At 41.2% G+C, this 18320-nt stretch overlaps 1 long non-coding RNA gene across 1 annotated transcript in view; it reads right to left on the bottom strand.

The window, feature by feature from the left end:
* Positions 1-616: 616 nt before the first annotated feature.
* LOC113948077 overlaps positions 617-18320 on the bottom strand; it is a 269176-nt gene continuing 251472 nt past the window's right edge. Inside the window, exon 3 of the long non-coding RNA XR_003527976.1 lies at positions 617-748. This is a non-coding gene — a long non-coding RNA (uncharacterized LOC113948077). The remainder of the gene's footprint in view (positions 749-18320) is intronic.

The following is an 18320-nucleotide window of genomic DNA, read 5'->3' as shown; positions in this document are numbered from 1 at the left end:
CCAATGGTTTCAGAGGATTAGATTCTCATGGTAATAATTACATATTAATGTAATCAGTAACAGTCTATATTCATTATTCAGTGGAAATGAAATAAAACACACACGATTCTCCACAATGGATATTCAGTTTAGTTAAATTGCAATACACAGAAACTTGGTACCAATGAGTGCCCACTTGGAAGATGGTTTTGCTGCCCTTACCAGCCTGAACAGTGTTTTAGAGCACAGTTGGGATCAAGCATGGTTTGACCTGAGGATTTTGCAACTTTCAAAATTCTTGGGAAAAGAGATATTTATTAGATGTGGACACAGATACTCTTCCTTTCATGCAAATTAATTCATTTTCAAGCATACTGGACATGCACAAGTTTACACAGCACAGCTCAGAGTGATCAGCTCAGTCTTAAGTTCCCAAGGCTCTCATTTTAAGATAACAGAAGTGCCCTGGAATTTGCTTTAGCAGCCTATTCCACAGCAATACTAATCAGAATGTATTGTGATTGCAAAACCATGGATTAACACGGTGTACTCTGAGACTGACACTTTCAGTTGTAGATTGACCACAGAGAGCTGTTTTCTTTCTTAAACTGAAGATATACTGCATCCTTGCCATGCTGTTCATTCATCCTCTTGACAGGTGTGCTCTAGCAAGAAGTGCTGCAGTCAGCTCAGCTGTATCTATTTCACTGGCAGCTCCTTCAGGGAAACACCCACACACACAGCTCCAAGCTTCACCGGGCCTCCCAGCCTAAATAAATAAATAAATAAATAAATAAATAAATAAATAAATTTGGATTTTAGAGGTTTAAGGAAAATAAAAGCACTTTAGAAAGTGGTAAAAGCAGTTCCTTAGACAAACTCACTCTTCTTGTGTCAGAAAAGAAATCTTTGCACTTGTGTCTGGGAGAAGATCAAACTACACTGGCCATGACTGTATAAGTTTACCAATGGATACCAAAAACACTGTCTCCCTGGAGAGAGGCCTCTGTTGAATAAAGCAGGAAGTAGAAGTCTGCTCTTAGGATGAGATTTGCAATACATCAAAGACAAAATTGGAAAGTTCAAAAATGCCTCTCACTTCCTATTGACAGATGCTTCTTGATACAACTGCATCTCACGTGCCTCTGGGTACCTTGTATGATGCATGGCAAAGAACCAAACACCACAGAGAACCCAGCCTATGAGAGAATGAGGGCATCAGGCAGGTGCAAACTACAGCTCTTCTGAGCAGAGTTGCTGAACCCACATATTGATTTTTTTTCTTAATATGTAATCCCTTTGTTAGAAAAAAAAAGAAAAAAAATGCATGTATGAATCTAAAAGTCAAAGCTTTCTACCAAAATGCTACTGTCAGCAGCAGAAAGAGGCTGCGGCAGGAGCACAGCAATGAATGCAAGAGGGAGAAAAATGGCAGCAGGGAAAAGGAGGCAGCAACCTCACCAGCAGACAAGTATGAGAAACGTTGTCTTACTCATATCCGAAGTATCTCCCTTACTTTTCATGCCAGAGCACCACTAAATATAAAATGAAAAAATGTATAATTTTCACTCTTCTTATGTTCTATGACACCCTGCCCTGTTCCTGGCACTCATTTGCATATGCCTCATCAGAGCAGACTGGGGCATGACACTCTGATGCACCATTAGAAAGGACAAAGTCTACTGAGTACAAAAATGTCACCAGCCCCCTCCTCTCTCTTCTTGATCAAATGACAGGAAAACTGGAGCTTTGATTGTTCATCAAACTGGGCCAAGAGAAGGAAAGCTATAGAGACAACCCATTACATCAGCAGAAGCCACTTTATAACAACATAATACAACACAGAAGTGTTACAAACCAGTACAGTTTTGAGGAAAGAGTGGGGAGTGTGATAGAGGAGCATAAGACAGAGGTACTCATGGCAGCAACTCAGCTGAGCTACCTCTGGTGTCATTTCCTCACTTGGGATCTTCTCTCTCCCCCCTCCATGTTGAACTACACACATGTTATTTCCCCTCTTAGCTTGCCCCTTCTCTTTCCCTCAGTCACTCCTCCCACCCCTGTTGAGAGAGGTGCTCATGATCTTTACTCATCACACTTCAACTTCTATTTTCTATCCCTTCTTTCCTCCTTCCTTGCAGTTCCTTTCAGCTGTTCCTGGCATTTTCTAGTCTCTCCTCTTAGAACACAAGCATGATTCAGTTGTTCCCATTTTAAAGCTTCTAACCTTTAACTAGACTTTGGTCTTCCATTTCATTTCCTCTCTAATACACTTCTTGCTTGCTATTTCTACCCCTCGCTTGGCATTTTTCTGAATTTGTTCTAACCAAGATGAATGACAGTCTTACTCAAGTCTCAGAAACACGATTTTGTTCCCACTGCCCCATCCAATACTTCCATCATACATGACCGTGGTGCTACTCTTGAAATGTCATCTTGTATCAATCCTTCTTCTCTCACTTTTTGAGGTATCTTTGACATTATCTTTGGTGGAATTTCCCCACAAGTTCTGGCAAGGCTTCACAAACACGATGACTTTGGCCTTCATTTTTCCCTCCCATAGCACTTCCCCAGCTGCGAGCTCACAGTTTGTCAGCAGAGAGAGAGGGGAGCTGAGTCAGAGATCCACTCCTCGTCTCTTTGCTCCAACAAAAGAAATTTATATGCATTCAGAAGCCTGTGGCCAACTTTGACTCTCTTGTCTCAACACTCTGGCATAATTTGTTCAGATCAACACAGAGTGATTATAATCAGAAATACAAAACAAGGTTCTCAAATACAGATAAATGGTGTACCAGTAACTTTACATGAATTACAAAAATACCAATTAAAGACTGTTGATGGAATAAGCCGTAGTGTGAGTCGACACCTGAGTGACAGTTGATTTTCAAAAAAGGTTGAGTGCTGTTTCCTGCTATGAATAACAGCCAGTAGGAGGGTGCAAGGAAGGACTATTCTCAACATCTCAATTCTAGTCTTAACTAGACAAAATTAACCACTGTCTCAATGTACCATTTCCTGTGCACCATAATATAAAATCACTGAACAAAATCTTCCCTTCTTCACTACCGCTTTAATAAAAAGTACAACTTCAGAAAAAACAGTCATCTTAATTTGTGCAGAAAACAAACAAATCCTTAAGGCTGCTGAGCAGAAAAAAGTGTGTTTCAGTGGCTTTAACTGAAAAAGCACAAATGCATCATAACAGAGTTAAAAACTGCTCAGGCTATGGAACCTCCTACAGTGAGTTTCTCATCCTCACCTAGAACAGAAGTCATCCAGTCTGGGGGATGAAGCCACAAAATCATTGACATCACATCCCTAACTATGAAATGATGGAAATATCATTTAAGACACAGCTTCTCTGACTCTGCAAAGTAGAGGAAGTTCTCTTCCTTAGACTTAGATGAAAATACAGTACTTTTGTTTAGCACTCATATCAAAAACAATATAAAATAAGTTTTGTGAAACTATCAAGATCTACAGTGATGGAAAAACCTTGTAATCCACTTACTGAGATAATCAGAGAAAATGGATTAGTGAAACTGCATCACTAAATGTTCTAGAAGGCACCAAGAACAACTACAAAGTTTGGAAGTATAGGGTAACATTCTCAAAAAAGCAGGTTGTAACTCTAAATTAACTCATGACAAGGTACTGGCTAGCTATCACTGGGAAAGTTGTTCTTCAAAGGGCTTTCCAGAGTCCAGTGTATAGGATAAAAATAACACTTATCTGCTTTTTTTGTTCAACAAAATGAAACAGTCATCCCAATTTCTCTAAGAGGCAGAATGCAATGGGAGTGCATCACTGCCAAACATGCACCTTCAAACTCTGATCCATGGGCAGATAGTACACCCCCAGATAAAAGTGCAAAGGACTGTGTAATTCAGGAATGACACACTGTCAGAGGAAGCCTCTTCCACAGTCTCACTGGCACACCTCCCGTAGCTAAACATGAGCTCTGAGGGGCTGCACTTCAGCTACTTAAAAACTCACAGCTAAGGAAGGGCAATGATAAATAAATAATTTCTTGATTTTCTTTTCACTTGCTATTGCTACAGCTGGCAATCACTCTCAGTTTGGAAACATTCCTCAATGGGAATAAATTACAATTCCAGACCAGCCTGATCACTGACATAACAGAGCACTGCTTGCGTTTTGGTCACTGAATCTGAGGAACATTTTCCCAACAGCCTAACAAAGAATGAGATCAAGGTCCCATTTACAACAGTTGATGGCCCCTTTCCAGATATTTCCTCTTCAAAGGAAAAGAAGAGAAGGATTGATCTTTGCTGAGCCTCACACTCAAATTCAACAAAGTGCAGTTCAGAACTATGTGCTGAGAACACAAAATTTAGCCAGAAACTGAACACAGCTTAGAGCTTGCAATATTATTCCTGCCTTCAAAGTAGAGGCAGAACTGTTGGCCCAGCTCCCACATAAAAAAAGTAAGCATGTCTCTCTGATTAACAGCACATCTTCATTTTTCTCCAAGATATACCCAAAATAATCCATGCTTTCTTGCCAATGGGATTATTATGAAAAATAAAAAAATTTTAGTCGAGTTTAACAATATTGCCAATGTGAAATAAGCTAGGAACTTACATGAGACAAATACCAAACTACTGATTTAGTTCAAGCACACAACAAAGTACCTTGGTATCATTTATGGTACATATAACTGTTACTGAGATTGTATGAAGCACTAAAGATATTTATAACAGTCACTGATTCATTCCATTTCTTTTAGATTCAATACCTAAGAACATGAGAGGCTTAAAAGTGACGTTACCATCAAGATTTTTGGCTTCTTTAGGAATGTGCTTTGCTAGAGAGTAGGCTATGTGAGCCTACACATTCAATAGAAACTCCCACAAGTCAGGCTTGCGTGCAGTCTCTGAAGATCCTGGTTTAACAGAGCCTGAATAAAGCCTGCAGCTGTCAGCCAGACATGCTCCATTCATTACTTCAGGAGTACTGTAGCCACAATCTGAGAACTAAAGAAGGAGTTTGTGTCCAGTTATCCCTTTCCTTCTTTTTCCAACACTAGGGCTCCAAGAGCAAGGACCTCTTTGGTGAAAGGACTTGAATGATATCTGCAATACTTTTGCTGAGAGCTCACTCCTGTTCCATTTTCAAGAATAAGGTGTCTTTATCTGTCTTCACGGAAGCTAAGCTAGATTCAATCCACTCATTTTCCTCTCCTCCTTGGTCTTCTGTCAGCTCACTTTAACCTCTCAGAAGCCCCCAGCACACACTGCAGGTGCAACGTTCCCTTTCTGAGTACAAGTCTCTCAACACAACACTCCAATGACTCTACTGTAAAAAGCTGTGAGGAAGATGTCTCCTCTTGGATTCCTTGAATTTCTCACTGCTGGGCTTCATGCACCATTAGGGCAAGAAACACAGACCTCTAACAATCCTTGAGATAGCCATAAGCATACCCAGCCTGTAACCATTAGTTCTCTGCCTCACAAACATTCCAGAGACAAAATTAATTAATTCAGGAACAGACCAAATAAAATATTTCCAGAAGATGGAAATGCATTCTAGTGAATGCAGAAGTAATATTTGGTGCAAAAAAACTTCTACAGTAATACTGCAGTGTTGTTCTTACCTGCACAGGGTCTAACGCCCAAAAGGAGTACTTCAGGAGGGTCAAATGAAAGGTTTCTCAATCCACAATTCCTAATGTTATCAGGAGCTCTGAAAACCTGTCTCATCACCAGTAGATCCTTCTGTCATGTACCAGACTGACATCTCACATTTCAGAATAGAACAGACTATTTCAGTTGGAAGTGACCCACCATGATCATCCAGTCCAACTGCCTGATCAGTTCAGCACTGATCAAAAGTTAAAAAATGGTTCAAATGCCTCCTAAACACTGACAGGCTTGTGGAATCCACCACCTCTCTAGGAAGCCTGTTCCAGTTTTCAGTCATCCTCTCAGTAGAAAAATGCTTCCTAATTTTGACTGAACTGTATAAACTTGGTGCTGCCTCAGAGATTTAAATGTTCTGAAATTTAAACATGCACATCTACTAGCTTTAAAATGTATTTTCAAAGATATACCTCAAAAATCCCTTCCAAATCCAAGAGATTTAAAGAGATCATAGAAAATTTAAAAAAATATGAACACAGAAATGCCATGGGGCAGAACACAGCCATGTCCTCAGCTGCTTGTATAGGACTTCCAGTAGGAAGAGAAAGGCAAGTCAGAAGCACAGTAATACATCAGCACATTAAGAACTGAAGCACCTCTCCCTCTGTACCACTCGTGTTACACAAAGACCAAGGACTATTTAAAGACCAAAGTTGACTCAGATGCACAATGTTCTGAAAGCGATCTGAGCCCTCTAGTGATGGAGAAAAATAGTGAACTGGCCACTCCTTCGAGTAAGAAAATGTTTCTCAATACACTTCAAGATGAAGTGATGATAACACTGCTGACTCCTTAAGTATATGACATCCTTGCATTTTTCCCTCTATTAAAACATAAACCAAAAATACAGCTGAGCCATATGTGAAAAGTACAGAATTAATTAAGTACTTTTCCCCCTGTTTTATTTTGATCTTAGACATTTTGGGAAGTGTTACGACCCTACTGCTACAGTAATTATTTGAATCCATTAATAGATTATGAATCACTAGCTCTTTTCCAGCGATATTCCATGTCATTTCCTATGATGGAACAAAAGTTTTATGGAGGGAATAAACTATCTGAATATGCAAGCTGACCACACAGACTTAAACCATGTTAACACACGGATTAACAACCAGATACTTTATTCTCACCCTGTTTTCTAGCTCGTAATACTGACCTTACACTCATGTTATAGACCTCAGCCAAAATGAAGCAGACCAGTAGTATTTTGAATGTTTTTGAGCAAACAACCCTCTCTCCAAAACTTCTATCCCTCTGCTGCATTATATACCACCTCAGATAACATCAACAAGTGGTAAATTCCAGTTTGTAGGAAATATTCTTCTTTTAGGGTGGCCCAGTCAGCAACCATGGGCCCAAATCAACCTTGGGAGCCCAGAGGGTCTCACCCCCAGAGGGGCACAGCTCGACACCCAGCCTGTCTACCCTGAGCCACAGCGAGCCGTGCCTCCACTCAGACAGGCCTGGGCAGCATTCCACATCCCAGTTACTCCTGCAAGGCTGTGGAACAGTGCTCCAGGATGATTTTCGAACGCTTGCTAAGTGGTCTCATTTCTTGTGACAACAACCGCGCTGGGCTTCTGAGAACCATTTTTAATCATTCATGTACAAATTAAGGCCGCAATTTTTCCAAAGGTTTGAGAATCCATTGTCTTTTAATGCAGAGAGCCCAGCTCATAAATATTCCCTTTAAGAAAACCTGCTCCTTGCAAACAAGCTTCCAGCTACTCCCTGGTGAAAAACCCCTGCTGCATGTCAGGGAAGAGGGTGCTTTGGCTCACACCTGGGGCCCCCTAAGTGCCTCCACGATTAGCTGAAGGTTTTTCAGCAACTCAGTTTTGGAGTTAAGTTCCTACTGCTGAAGTCTCACTTAAGCATTCCTTTTAATCCCTCCCAAAGTGATTAGCAGCACACATTTGAATAGAAAACAGCAGACTCTCACTGCAGAGAATTCTGAAAATCCCCGTGTGAGACCTCAAAAAGAGACAAGATAAAAATATTTGAGATAAGGGGGGAAAAAACCTTTTGGCCCAGTGAACATAGCTAGCAACAACTCAATTAATACAGGAGCAACAATTAAGATTATATTTAGATATACAGATGTAGAACTTCTGGTGATATTTTTAGTTAATTCACAGAATGCAAATAAAGTAGGTATGCCTCAGAAATTTTTAAGAATACAAGTATACTGACCCTTTGAACTACTTTGCATTATTTCAAGACTAACCTATCTAAACCAGGCTTTGGTTAGATACTGGAAAATGTCATTTTGCATTCTTTTTAGAGCACTCCAGAGGACAACTTCATGTCTGTAAACAAACACTCCTGGCTAGTCCTTGGTGATACTAATAGGAGCCCCCATTAACCACCTGGAAAAAGATAATGATTACCTGTTTAGACTAGACCTCAGTAACTAGCAGCACTGCTAATATAAACAGTTAAATGCTAAGCACTAAAAAACAAACAAAAAAAAGCAAACAAAAAAGGAAGAAGACGGCCAGCATGTGAAGGGGACTCTAAGTTGTGCCTGTTACCACAAAGAAGTGCTGCAACAAAATAGGATGTTAAATTAGTTTCAAGAGACTGCAGTGGTGCATGAAATTATTTCTTATAGCAAGCTGCATAGATCCATCCTCTGTGGGAATGCAGACCTCGGGCAGAGATAGCCACAGAAAAAGGGCTCTTCACAGGGGTTGCTCAAACCAAGATGCCTGGAGACACAGGGCATGTGAATTCCACTAACTGCTTTATTCCTGAAACACCAGTTTAAAATATCAACAGTGGTTGTTTCAAGTTTAGACCAGCTTCCATGAATAATTGCCTGGGTTTCTTTTCTGCAGCACTGAGTGCATGGCTTGATTTCAAATACTATTAGAACTTTAAATCTTTTTCCATATTGTTACTGCACTGATGGGTCAGGCAAAACTCTATTTTTTTCCACAGCGATAAAGTAGTAGCAAAATGAAAGCCCATCAAGAAGAAAAGAACATATTTAAACCACCTCCTACCAAATTTATGGGTTTTTACCTTGTCTTATTAAAGGAAAACCTGCACACTTGCCTTGTTCTGGATGCAAGCTGCTCACGCTGCGTAGGCAACACACACTGGGGAGAAGTGGGCAGCTGCTCAGAGGAACAGTCCCTGCTGAGGTTCCTCCAGCCACCACCACCAATATCTTTCTGCACCAGCTCAGCCACAATTTGCAACACCAAGGAAAGCTGTGAACCCAAGGGGTGACCACGAGAGGGGCAGCACAGAGCACTTCAGGCCAGGGGACACAGAGGTTCCACTCTCCATCCTTCCACAACCTGCAGCCTCACCCACACCAGCCTGAGGTCTCTTCTTACTCTCTGCTGCCAGAACTGCAACAACTCCCAAACCCAAAGGTGGCAGGGGAGAGGTAGGGTGTACAGTGTGACAGGGGAGAGGCAGGGTGTACAGTTTGGCAGCACCACGTCACCCTAAAAACATAGTTCAGCTGAAAATATGGGAGTAGGCCTGTGCTGGTACCTTTGGTGGCACAGGGCTTGGGCTTACGTGCACCTGGGTGTCTGTGTGCCAGCCTCTGCTGCCTGGTACAACGTACCCTTGCCTCTACTGCTGGTCTGAACACACACTTCTCTATAATCTCCAGTATTGTCATTGCCAGCAGTAATTAACACCATTGTCCTCATTAAAGCCATTTTCAGCAATGCCATGTATTGTCCTTTTCACCTGCTGTTTCCAGATGTGAACAAGACCTTTTTGACACAGGTAAACATAACATCCCAAATAACCAGATATGAATAACTACTATTTCTAGGATCAGCTGTCAACATTTAACAAGAGATATGACTCCTCAAATAAAGAGGGAAGAGAGAGTTTAAGCTTTTCTCCTCACAGATTGGATTGTGCTGGTAGATAACCCAAAATACCCTCCTTTTTTTCTGATGTTCCAATTCAATGGAAGGTTAAAAGTGCCTGCAGGATAGTTGTTGATCAAATTTAAATCAAAGCAGCAAACAAGAGAGATGGAGAGGAAAGACATCACACAGGCCCATCACACCAACTTCACATTATCCCCTTGAGGCCTCACAAATTCTGGCCTGTTCTTAACTACGTGTGGAGTAATGATCCCAGCTGCCCTGGTGTCACTGCTTTGTGGAAATTGTATTTTCTCAGAAAAGCTAAGGCCACTCCAAGGGACAAAATATCCAAATGGGATCTATGTAGAGTAAGTGAGATTGAGGGCAGCCTGAAGGTCAGGCTTAAATAGCAGGTGTTTTGATGCCACATGTTCTTGCGTGGCCATGTAGAAGTAGGGCACAGCAGTAGCCTAGAGGTTGGGGACCTGAAGGAGTTCAGTCCAGATGGTCCCTTGGGACAGAAATTTGTTTTAATGGATTAGGAAAGGAGCCAGCAGAGCTTCACCACTCGCTTATAGTCAGTCAGAAATTATCCAACAGCAAATGGAGCCCAGGGATGAAGAGACCAGAAGCAAAACAAAACCCAGGAAGAGCAGAAGGCTCCTTGCAGCCCCACAGACACACGTGGAGTGCTCTGAAACGTGATGCAAATTTTGGAACACACATTCAGTCTGATGAAGACTAAGGATTTGGGCCATATAGCACTGCCTTCCCAAATCTACAAGAATTGAGAGCTAAAGGGTGAAATTCAGGATTAAAGCCACCTGTTAACACAGATAAAGCTGATGACTCAAATCACGGGATTGTAAAGCAATGAAATAGAGTCACTAGTTATGCTAATCTTTTTACAGCCTGTTATCTGTTTAGAATGATGTATGAAAACACAACAATCTCCAGCATGGCTAGACCTTGGGAGGCCCTTCACCGTTACATTTAATTTAAAAGTTTTATAATGCTAATTAATAAACTTATCCAGTTAATTACACTATATTACTGTAACCAAGATAAACCTCTTGTTTGCAAAGGAAGGTCTAGGAAGATAGCAGTATTAAGTGACAAGCATGAGAGATTAATTTCTAAAATATTCCTCAATGTCTGACAAACTCTTAGACACCAAGACTGGCTAGGCAGTGACTCAAATTGTGCTCAGCTTGGACATTTGCCAGGTAGAGGTCCCCTATTATCCAACAGCCCTTTTGCCAATTTTGAACTAAAAGTGATTCAATTCTCCTTTCAATGAAGCACGGAAAACTTTTGCTGAGCACAGCTGACTAAATAAGCTTTTCTAAATAGTTTTTGTATTCTGAATACTTCCCTCGTGTGCACGTGGCCAATGACTTGCAGAAGACCAAGCACGTGCTGCCCTGCCAGGGCAGTGGGAAGGAGACAGGCTGTGATAGGGGCTGAAACCACCAGCATTCAAACTTACTGCAAAACTTCCAACTCGGGGCAGAGGTTTGGACTAATCAACCTCAAAAGTAGATGAACACAAGAGATACTGGCACAAAATCATTTGTATGTTACTACTGCCCCCAGGAACTCAAAGCTGTTAATGCTGGATATTCTATAGCACACACACACTCCAAAAGCTCAGGCACTATAGAATAACAAAGCACATTAAATGATTCCATTAATGACTCTGTCCCTGAACTGTCTCACAATTCTGGGGGGAAATTCAAGCCAGCTGTTGAAGTTGTCCAGATAGATGTAACTCAGAGAACCTGGAACATGCTTCATTTTTACTGTTGCTAAAGAGGAAACTTCTGAGGCTCTCAGTGACATTGGAAAGAAAAGTAAAAACCTTTCTAGTGTTACAATAATATTGCACAAAAACTTACAGCCTGATGGTGTTCTGCAAGGAAAGTGAGAAAGTAATTACTAACATATTTTAAGCAGGAATTTGACCAAAATTATATACAGCCTATAATATTATGCAACATTGTTTTTTCATTATAGCAGGTTGTTCTTTAAGATATTTAATTTACAGCATTTTTGACAGCACTGTGAGTGAATCTAGACCTCACTGCAGTCCACAAAAATGGTACTGCTCGCACTGGAAGCAAATATCAAGTCTAGATTTTGTTTGTTTTAAAGTATGTGCTTCCAGGCACAAGCAAATCCTCTATATCATACATTGCTCTTTGCAAGAATGGATGACAATACTTCTCCTTCCGTAACCGAGTTTGTATATAAAAACTTAATCCTGGAAGGACTGACCTCAACTCCCAGGTTTTCACCCTGGAAAGAGATTCTTTGCATTTATTTATTTATTTATTTATTTATTTAAAACAAACAACCAAACCCTCAGAAACCAAAACAAGAAAGCTGGCAAAATGTGATGTGATGAAAACCAATGGAAAATACCTGCTTATACAATTGTTTATACAACTGTTTCTTTACACAGAATTGTTTATACAATTTTGCAAAAAAACAACTATTAGTGTAATTCAGAAATGTATGTTGAGACAGAGAGATGCTGAGCAACGTCATACAACAGGTAGGCATTAGGATTTGGAGAGTCAATAAATATCAGGCTCCATTCAAAAACCAGGTTAAAATTAGCAAAGAATAAGCAAAGCTTTTCAAATACTGCACCACAGGATGTAATGTATCTCAGGAAATCATGGATTTTTGTTCTTTATGACAAGCTCTGTCCTTCTGAGATGAGGGTGATAAATTAGTTAAAAGCACAAAGCAGCCAGAGAACTGAAAGATGTAAGATTTTTCAAGAAGCTGCGATTCTTCAAGAAGCTTTGTTAGAGCTTGTGCCAGCAGCTCTTGCCAAAGACAGGCACAATTAGCCAAAGTGAATCTGCAAAAGTCTGCAGGGAAAATAAAAAGGGGTAGGAAGATAAGGAGATGGGAAATGGCTCATCAGATCTTGTGTTTGAACTGAGAAACAGCAGAAAATAGGATGGTCATGTAGCAAAGAGGAAAAAAGCAAGATTATTGAGCAAAATAGAACATGAGAAGAGATAGTAAATGGATATAGAAACATTGTAAGAAAAAACAGATAGGTGAATATACAGGTCTTTTCAAAACCCTGAGGATGTATCACACAGAACATCAGGAAACAAGGCAGTCTGTGATTGCACGCCCAAGAGGAAAGAAAGCTACAAGGAGGAGATAACTGGTGATAGGACAACAGATGTTCTCCCTTAAGGACAGTGATGACAGAGTTTGCATGTTCACTGAAAACACTGTTGGGAGGACTCTGGTTTGGTTACAGGGGCAGGTTGTGTGTGTGTGTGTTGACAGGCTTACTTAGACTCCCTTTGGTAATCATATCATGGTATCAAGAAAAAAAGATGGGGAGAACAACAAACAGAACAGCTATCTCCATGTGCTTGAGTTATTAGTGCAAAGAGACAACTTTGCAGAGCTCAGTAGTAATTACTTGGCATAAAGGGGAACAGAATCAGGCAGCAGTAAAAAAAAAAAAAAAAAAACACAAAACAAAACCAAACCAAAAACCACAGCACTAAACAGCCTTCCAGCTAGCATGACTACAAACTCTTGGAACTGCTGACCTCAGAAGTGCCAACACCCAAACACGGGCTTAGGGAAATACATTAGAAAGAGTATTATTCAGCTTTTCCAGAAAGGCACAGCATAAAGCAGGAACAGAAGAAACAGAAGAGCACTGAAAACACGTAATTTCACAAGCACACATCAGTGATGACACCCTCCTGGCCCTCCCCTGGACCCTCTCTCCTTTGCTTCTGGTACGTATCTTTTAAGCCAACACCTTCCCCACATACTCCAAATGCACGAGAAAGAAACACCACCGTGCAAGAAATGCCCAGGCTGCAGTTGGCATTACAAAAGCCAGGATTTTTGTGCTCAGCTTAGCTCTGGGCATCTTCGGCTCCCAGGCAAAGCAGACTCCAGGTGCCACTGAGCTCCCATGCCACCATGGCATTGAATGGTCTGCAGAAGCCCTGGGAGAGACCCGGCAGGATCTGGTGCCTCCAACTGCTCTGGGACAGCTGCACCTCATGTGGGCACCCCATATTAGCTACATCCCATTAATTAGCTACAGTAGCTAAGCTGGTGGGGAAATGCAGCAGGTCGGAGTGGGCTACACAGCCTGTGGCACATCACATTTTACAGTGTTCCTCAAGCAAACCTTGGCTGGTGAAATCATGCTACCATGCAGAAGCAAAACAGGATTGGTTTTTGTGTAAAACAGCTGCCTGTGCTTAAAATTCTCCCTGTTTATGGTAATGATGAAAAGAGCAAACCAAAGTGAAAGGGTTAAATTACAAAAGCTAACTAAATATCAATTGTTTGTGCCCTCATTACCAACCTCCTCTCGTGCTGCTGCCCCTGCTCCTGAGCCTGGGGACCCATCACAGGTCCATGCTCCAAAAGCACAAAATGCCAGTGCTATGGCAACAGAATACAAGGTGTAAACGAAAACTTGCAAGGTTCATATAGACAGAGCAGGGCTTGACAGTCCAGAGAAGTAAGGCCTAGAAACTCCTCCAAAGGCGGAGGGAGATTAAGTCACAACATAGCAACAGAAACCACTGAAAGACCCCAAGTTCATTTGTTCTGAATTTGAGATGAAGCAGCAGATTCTGGGGAATTCCCTGAGAAAGATCAGGAGTCATTTTTTGTCTGCAAGCAGCACGCCCTCGACCCTTGTATGCCCTGGAAAGCTGAGTAGAAGGCCACTAGTATCTTCAGCCCAAACCCAGCAATAAAGGCAGCAATAAACAAATAATCCTAGATGGAGGGACAGAGAGCAAAGACAGGTGTATCTGCGTGGACCTCCTCTTCTGCCCTTCAGTCTCCTTCATTTACAAAGGACAGCAGTTTCAAAGCAGTGCTCTTTTATAAAGCAGCACTTTCTGGAGAGTCTGCACTAATTGGATCATGTCTCTCCAGAGGTTTTCCAACACTGACATAGCGTTAGCATTCCTCTTAACCTTTTAATATCATAAAGCGAGCATAAGCTACAGCTCTAAAACAGGATCAAGTAAAGTATCCTTGAAACTACTGTTTTCATCGAGTGCATCCCAAGGTACTACCACTATTGCAGTAAGTTTTCCTCTTTTTGGCCAAGAAATCACAAACAAATATCAAAGGATTTACCAAGAAGCAGGACATAAATGACACAGGTTAAGATGAGGGGGAAGAGGATGACAGAGTAAATTTTTAAAGTGCTGCCGACTCTCCTCTGTGCAGGGTATCTTGGCCCCCCAGCATCCCTCAGCCAGTTCTGAGTGTGCTCTGCAGACAGGTCACAGCCTCTGTCATCCAGCACACAGTGCCCTGATCTCCTCTTATCCAGAGGCAAACTTTTAGATCTAATCAGCATTGCCTATCTTGCAGAAATAATGAGAAAGAGTATGCCCTGTACCATAACTGAATATCATTCTGCAGTAGCTTCATTGGTCAATCTTATCTTCAGAATTATAAATCAGAGAGATGGATGTATAGCCTGAGAAATTTTCCATTTTCCTCAAAGAAAAAAAGCAAAACTGAGACTACTCAGCACTGTCTGCTCTCGGAAGTCAGAACTATAAAAATGCTACCAGCAGCACAGAAGATGATTTGAGTTTACTTTGTATGGTGAGCAACTGCAGCAGAGAACACTTTGTTGGTGTTCTAGGGCCAGCCAGCTTTTTGGTAACCAATAAATTAAAATGTCCTTTCTGACAGCCACTGCACAGGCTTCTCAGCAGGGAAATGTTTGTTTGTTTTAACTGAATTTATTTCCTAGGCTCACTGGGGAAGGAGAAAGAGAACTTCTAGCTTTGAACGCACTCTATGGCATGCTGGTAAATATGTACTGACTACCAGAAATGCATTATGGTCAGTGGTCCTCCTCTTTTTGCTGTAGGTGTCTTCAGATCTACAAACATTTTGTCACAGCTCTTTCCCAGTGGCTCAGAAAAGGGGAATGTTATTCCAAACCACATTGCTCCATTAAATACAAGCAAGTCTTTCTAGTACTCAAGTTAGCTTGAGAAATCCAATATTATCTGTGCCTATATATTTTACAGGGACTTTTTAATGTTGTACAAATATGTTATGTGATTTTCTTTTTTTTTTTTTAAAAAGGCACCAAAACAACAGCAAAAAGCCCCCACTAGTTTGTAACAAAGCTATTACTCATCTATTGTGTGCTACAGAACCACTCCATAGCAAATTTTCTGAACAAGATTACAAATAGGTCTCTGATTTTTCTTGAGTTTATGGTTATAGAATTACCAGAATGCCTGAAGCAAACAGAAAGTAATGCACCAGCTAAGAAAGCTTTTCTTGATTTAGAAAGGGATCGTGGGCCATGCAGTCACTACTGAGCTTTTTGCAGGGTTCAGCAAAGGTGCACAATGAATGAGCAGACCCAAGAGCCTTCAGCAAACAGGAGCTCCATAGGAAAAAGAAAGTGTTTCTGCTCACTGAAACAGACCTACAGTGCTTTCAGTAAAATATATTTTAAACAGGCATAAGTTGATTTCTTTTTCAATTTTATATTAGGGGAATCCTGCACTTCAAGGGATCAAAACATTGGATTATTCTGAGGAAAGATTACCCTCAGTCTACACTCCAGCCAAACTGTCAGTCTCTTCAGGCAGGATTCAGCTAACCTAATACAGGCATATGGAAATTTGTTGTCTGTATAAGCTTGCCACCTGAGGCTGTCTTTATCATCATGAGGGAGAAACAGGCTCCTTCTGAGGGAAATTCACCTCAGACATACTTCAGCTAAAATTTATATACAAACCTGATCTTTAGATACACAACATTTTATAACCATGGGTTTTTTTCCCCAAATTCAGAATACAGCAAACAAACAGGCAGAAACTAGTTATGGTCAGAGGTGAAAGCAAAGGCACATAACATTAGAAGGCAACAATTTTCAACAAGATGGTGATTTTGAGTTGAATATCTCCTTGAAACTCATACGGCACTTGGGTCAAAATGATTTAACAACACTGCAAGGAGCTTAACCTTCTCGAGCAAAGAGCAGATAGGGAGTGACTCATCATTTAGCACCAGTTTGAATTAGATTATTCTATCCTAAGCTATTAATTCCTTACCTTTGGAAAACAAACATATTCATGTTTGGAGTTCACCACCATATTCTGCCTCCTTGTGAAACTTCACTAATAGCAATTCTAAACCAGTATTTCCCTACATGACTGCAAATTGCTTTCAATGCACACTCAAATTACATGAATTTTCCCTTTATGATAGTTCCTTCAGTTCTCATTCAGAATAAGTAGCATCTGGTGCAGTACTTAGTGGGCAACTGATGTCCTTTTTTAATGCGTTCCAGAAGAGACAGATACACAAAGCATGAGGAAATAGTGATTAACTTTCTGCTGCCCGTAGTCTCCCAGAGCTTACTCGTATTTCATTTAATGGTTATACACTCAAGCAAAGATAACTGTGTATTGTTTATGTGATGACTTTGCCTCCTCTTAAACATGAGAGGAGACACTTGAAGCTACATTCTAACATAAAGTGAGAGGCACAGAACTGATTAATCACTGGAAAGGGAATATCATTCCGGGAAAAAAAAAACTGTTCAGTGATTCCCTGTCTCTTGCCATGCCTAGCCGGGAAAAGTTGGCTGGAATAAAACGGCTACTAAATGAGACCTAAAGCCAGATCAGCCTGAGCAAGCACTGAAGAGGTATAACAACCATCATGGCTTTTCAGACCAGGCAGAGGTAACAGAGATGCTGCTGGCCCTCATGAAACTCTGGTCTGGGGAGAAGAGCATAAACTTTCCAGTAGAAATGCCTGGGTTTGAGACTCTGTTCACACTTCACGCTCTGGTAGCAGGGGCTGTGTGCCCCACTCCAGCAGCTCCACATACAGCTCACACACCAGGTTCACTGTATGGATCAGGAGATAGAACACCTTACCAGGGTATCTAAAAAAAGTGCACACCAGAACAGGCATACTCATAGTTTCAGTCTCATTCAATAAAGCCTGAGATCTCAGCCCCCAGAGGTTGTCTCCTAATGATTTCTAGAACATCAATCTCAGAAAGTCTTTCTCTTCTTCTTGTGGAGAGCAAAAAGCTCCTTTATGTCTTCATCAAGAGCAGAAAATGTTTACAGGAATGAACAAATGAGCCAAGGCACCTCACTGCTTCAAGGTACACACAGTACTGTACCCTACTGCACACCAGAAGCAGATTAACATCAACATTATTAGCCAGCAATTTGACTCAAAGAAGTGACTGTACCACAGTAAAAGTACTGAAACGATACCTTTTACCAGCATCTAAGCTAACTCAAATATCTTTATGTCACATTCCTGTGGCTGCAGAGCAAAGAAAAACAGGTAGAAAGGTGAGAAGTAATGAGATCCAAGTTGTACCTGCCCATACTATGCCATTTTATCTCAATCTTCTGCAGTCTCATCCAGCTGTAAAGAAAGAATAACTCAAAAATCATGGCTCATTGAATCAGTTACAGAGGAAGGAGAATGAATGGACCCTTCCTCACTCAATCGTGACTATTTGCAGAGGAAATTGTGCTGAAATAATGGTTTATCAGATACCTCCAGCTGTGCAAGACCCTGCTGTGCCTATCCACTAAAACAGGCATCCAGCAGCACGTGGCTGATCCAGAAAATCCTTCCCCTGATTCTCCCAACAGCAACTGCTCTCTTTCCCCTTTGCTTTCTAGACTCACTCTACTCTCTTGCTTCAAGCTGGCTTGGCCTGCCCACTCTGCAGCCTCCTCTGGAAGCAGCTGAATGTGGGGACAGGTCCTGGAGCTCCTCCTCAGGCCCA

Source organism: Corapipo altera, unplaced genomic scaffold, assembly GCF_003945725.1.
Source record: "Corapipo altera isolate COAL_440 unplaced genomic scaffold, ASM394572v1 65, whole genome shotgun sequence".
In the NCBI taxonomy this organism is placed as follows: domain Eukaryota; kingdom Metazoa; phylum Chordata; class Aves; order Passeriformes; family Pipridae; genus Corapipo; species Corapipo altera.
Note: the sequence above shows the minus strand (reverse complement) of the source record. Positions and strands in the feature narration are given on the sequence as shown.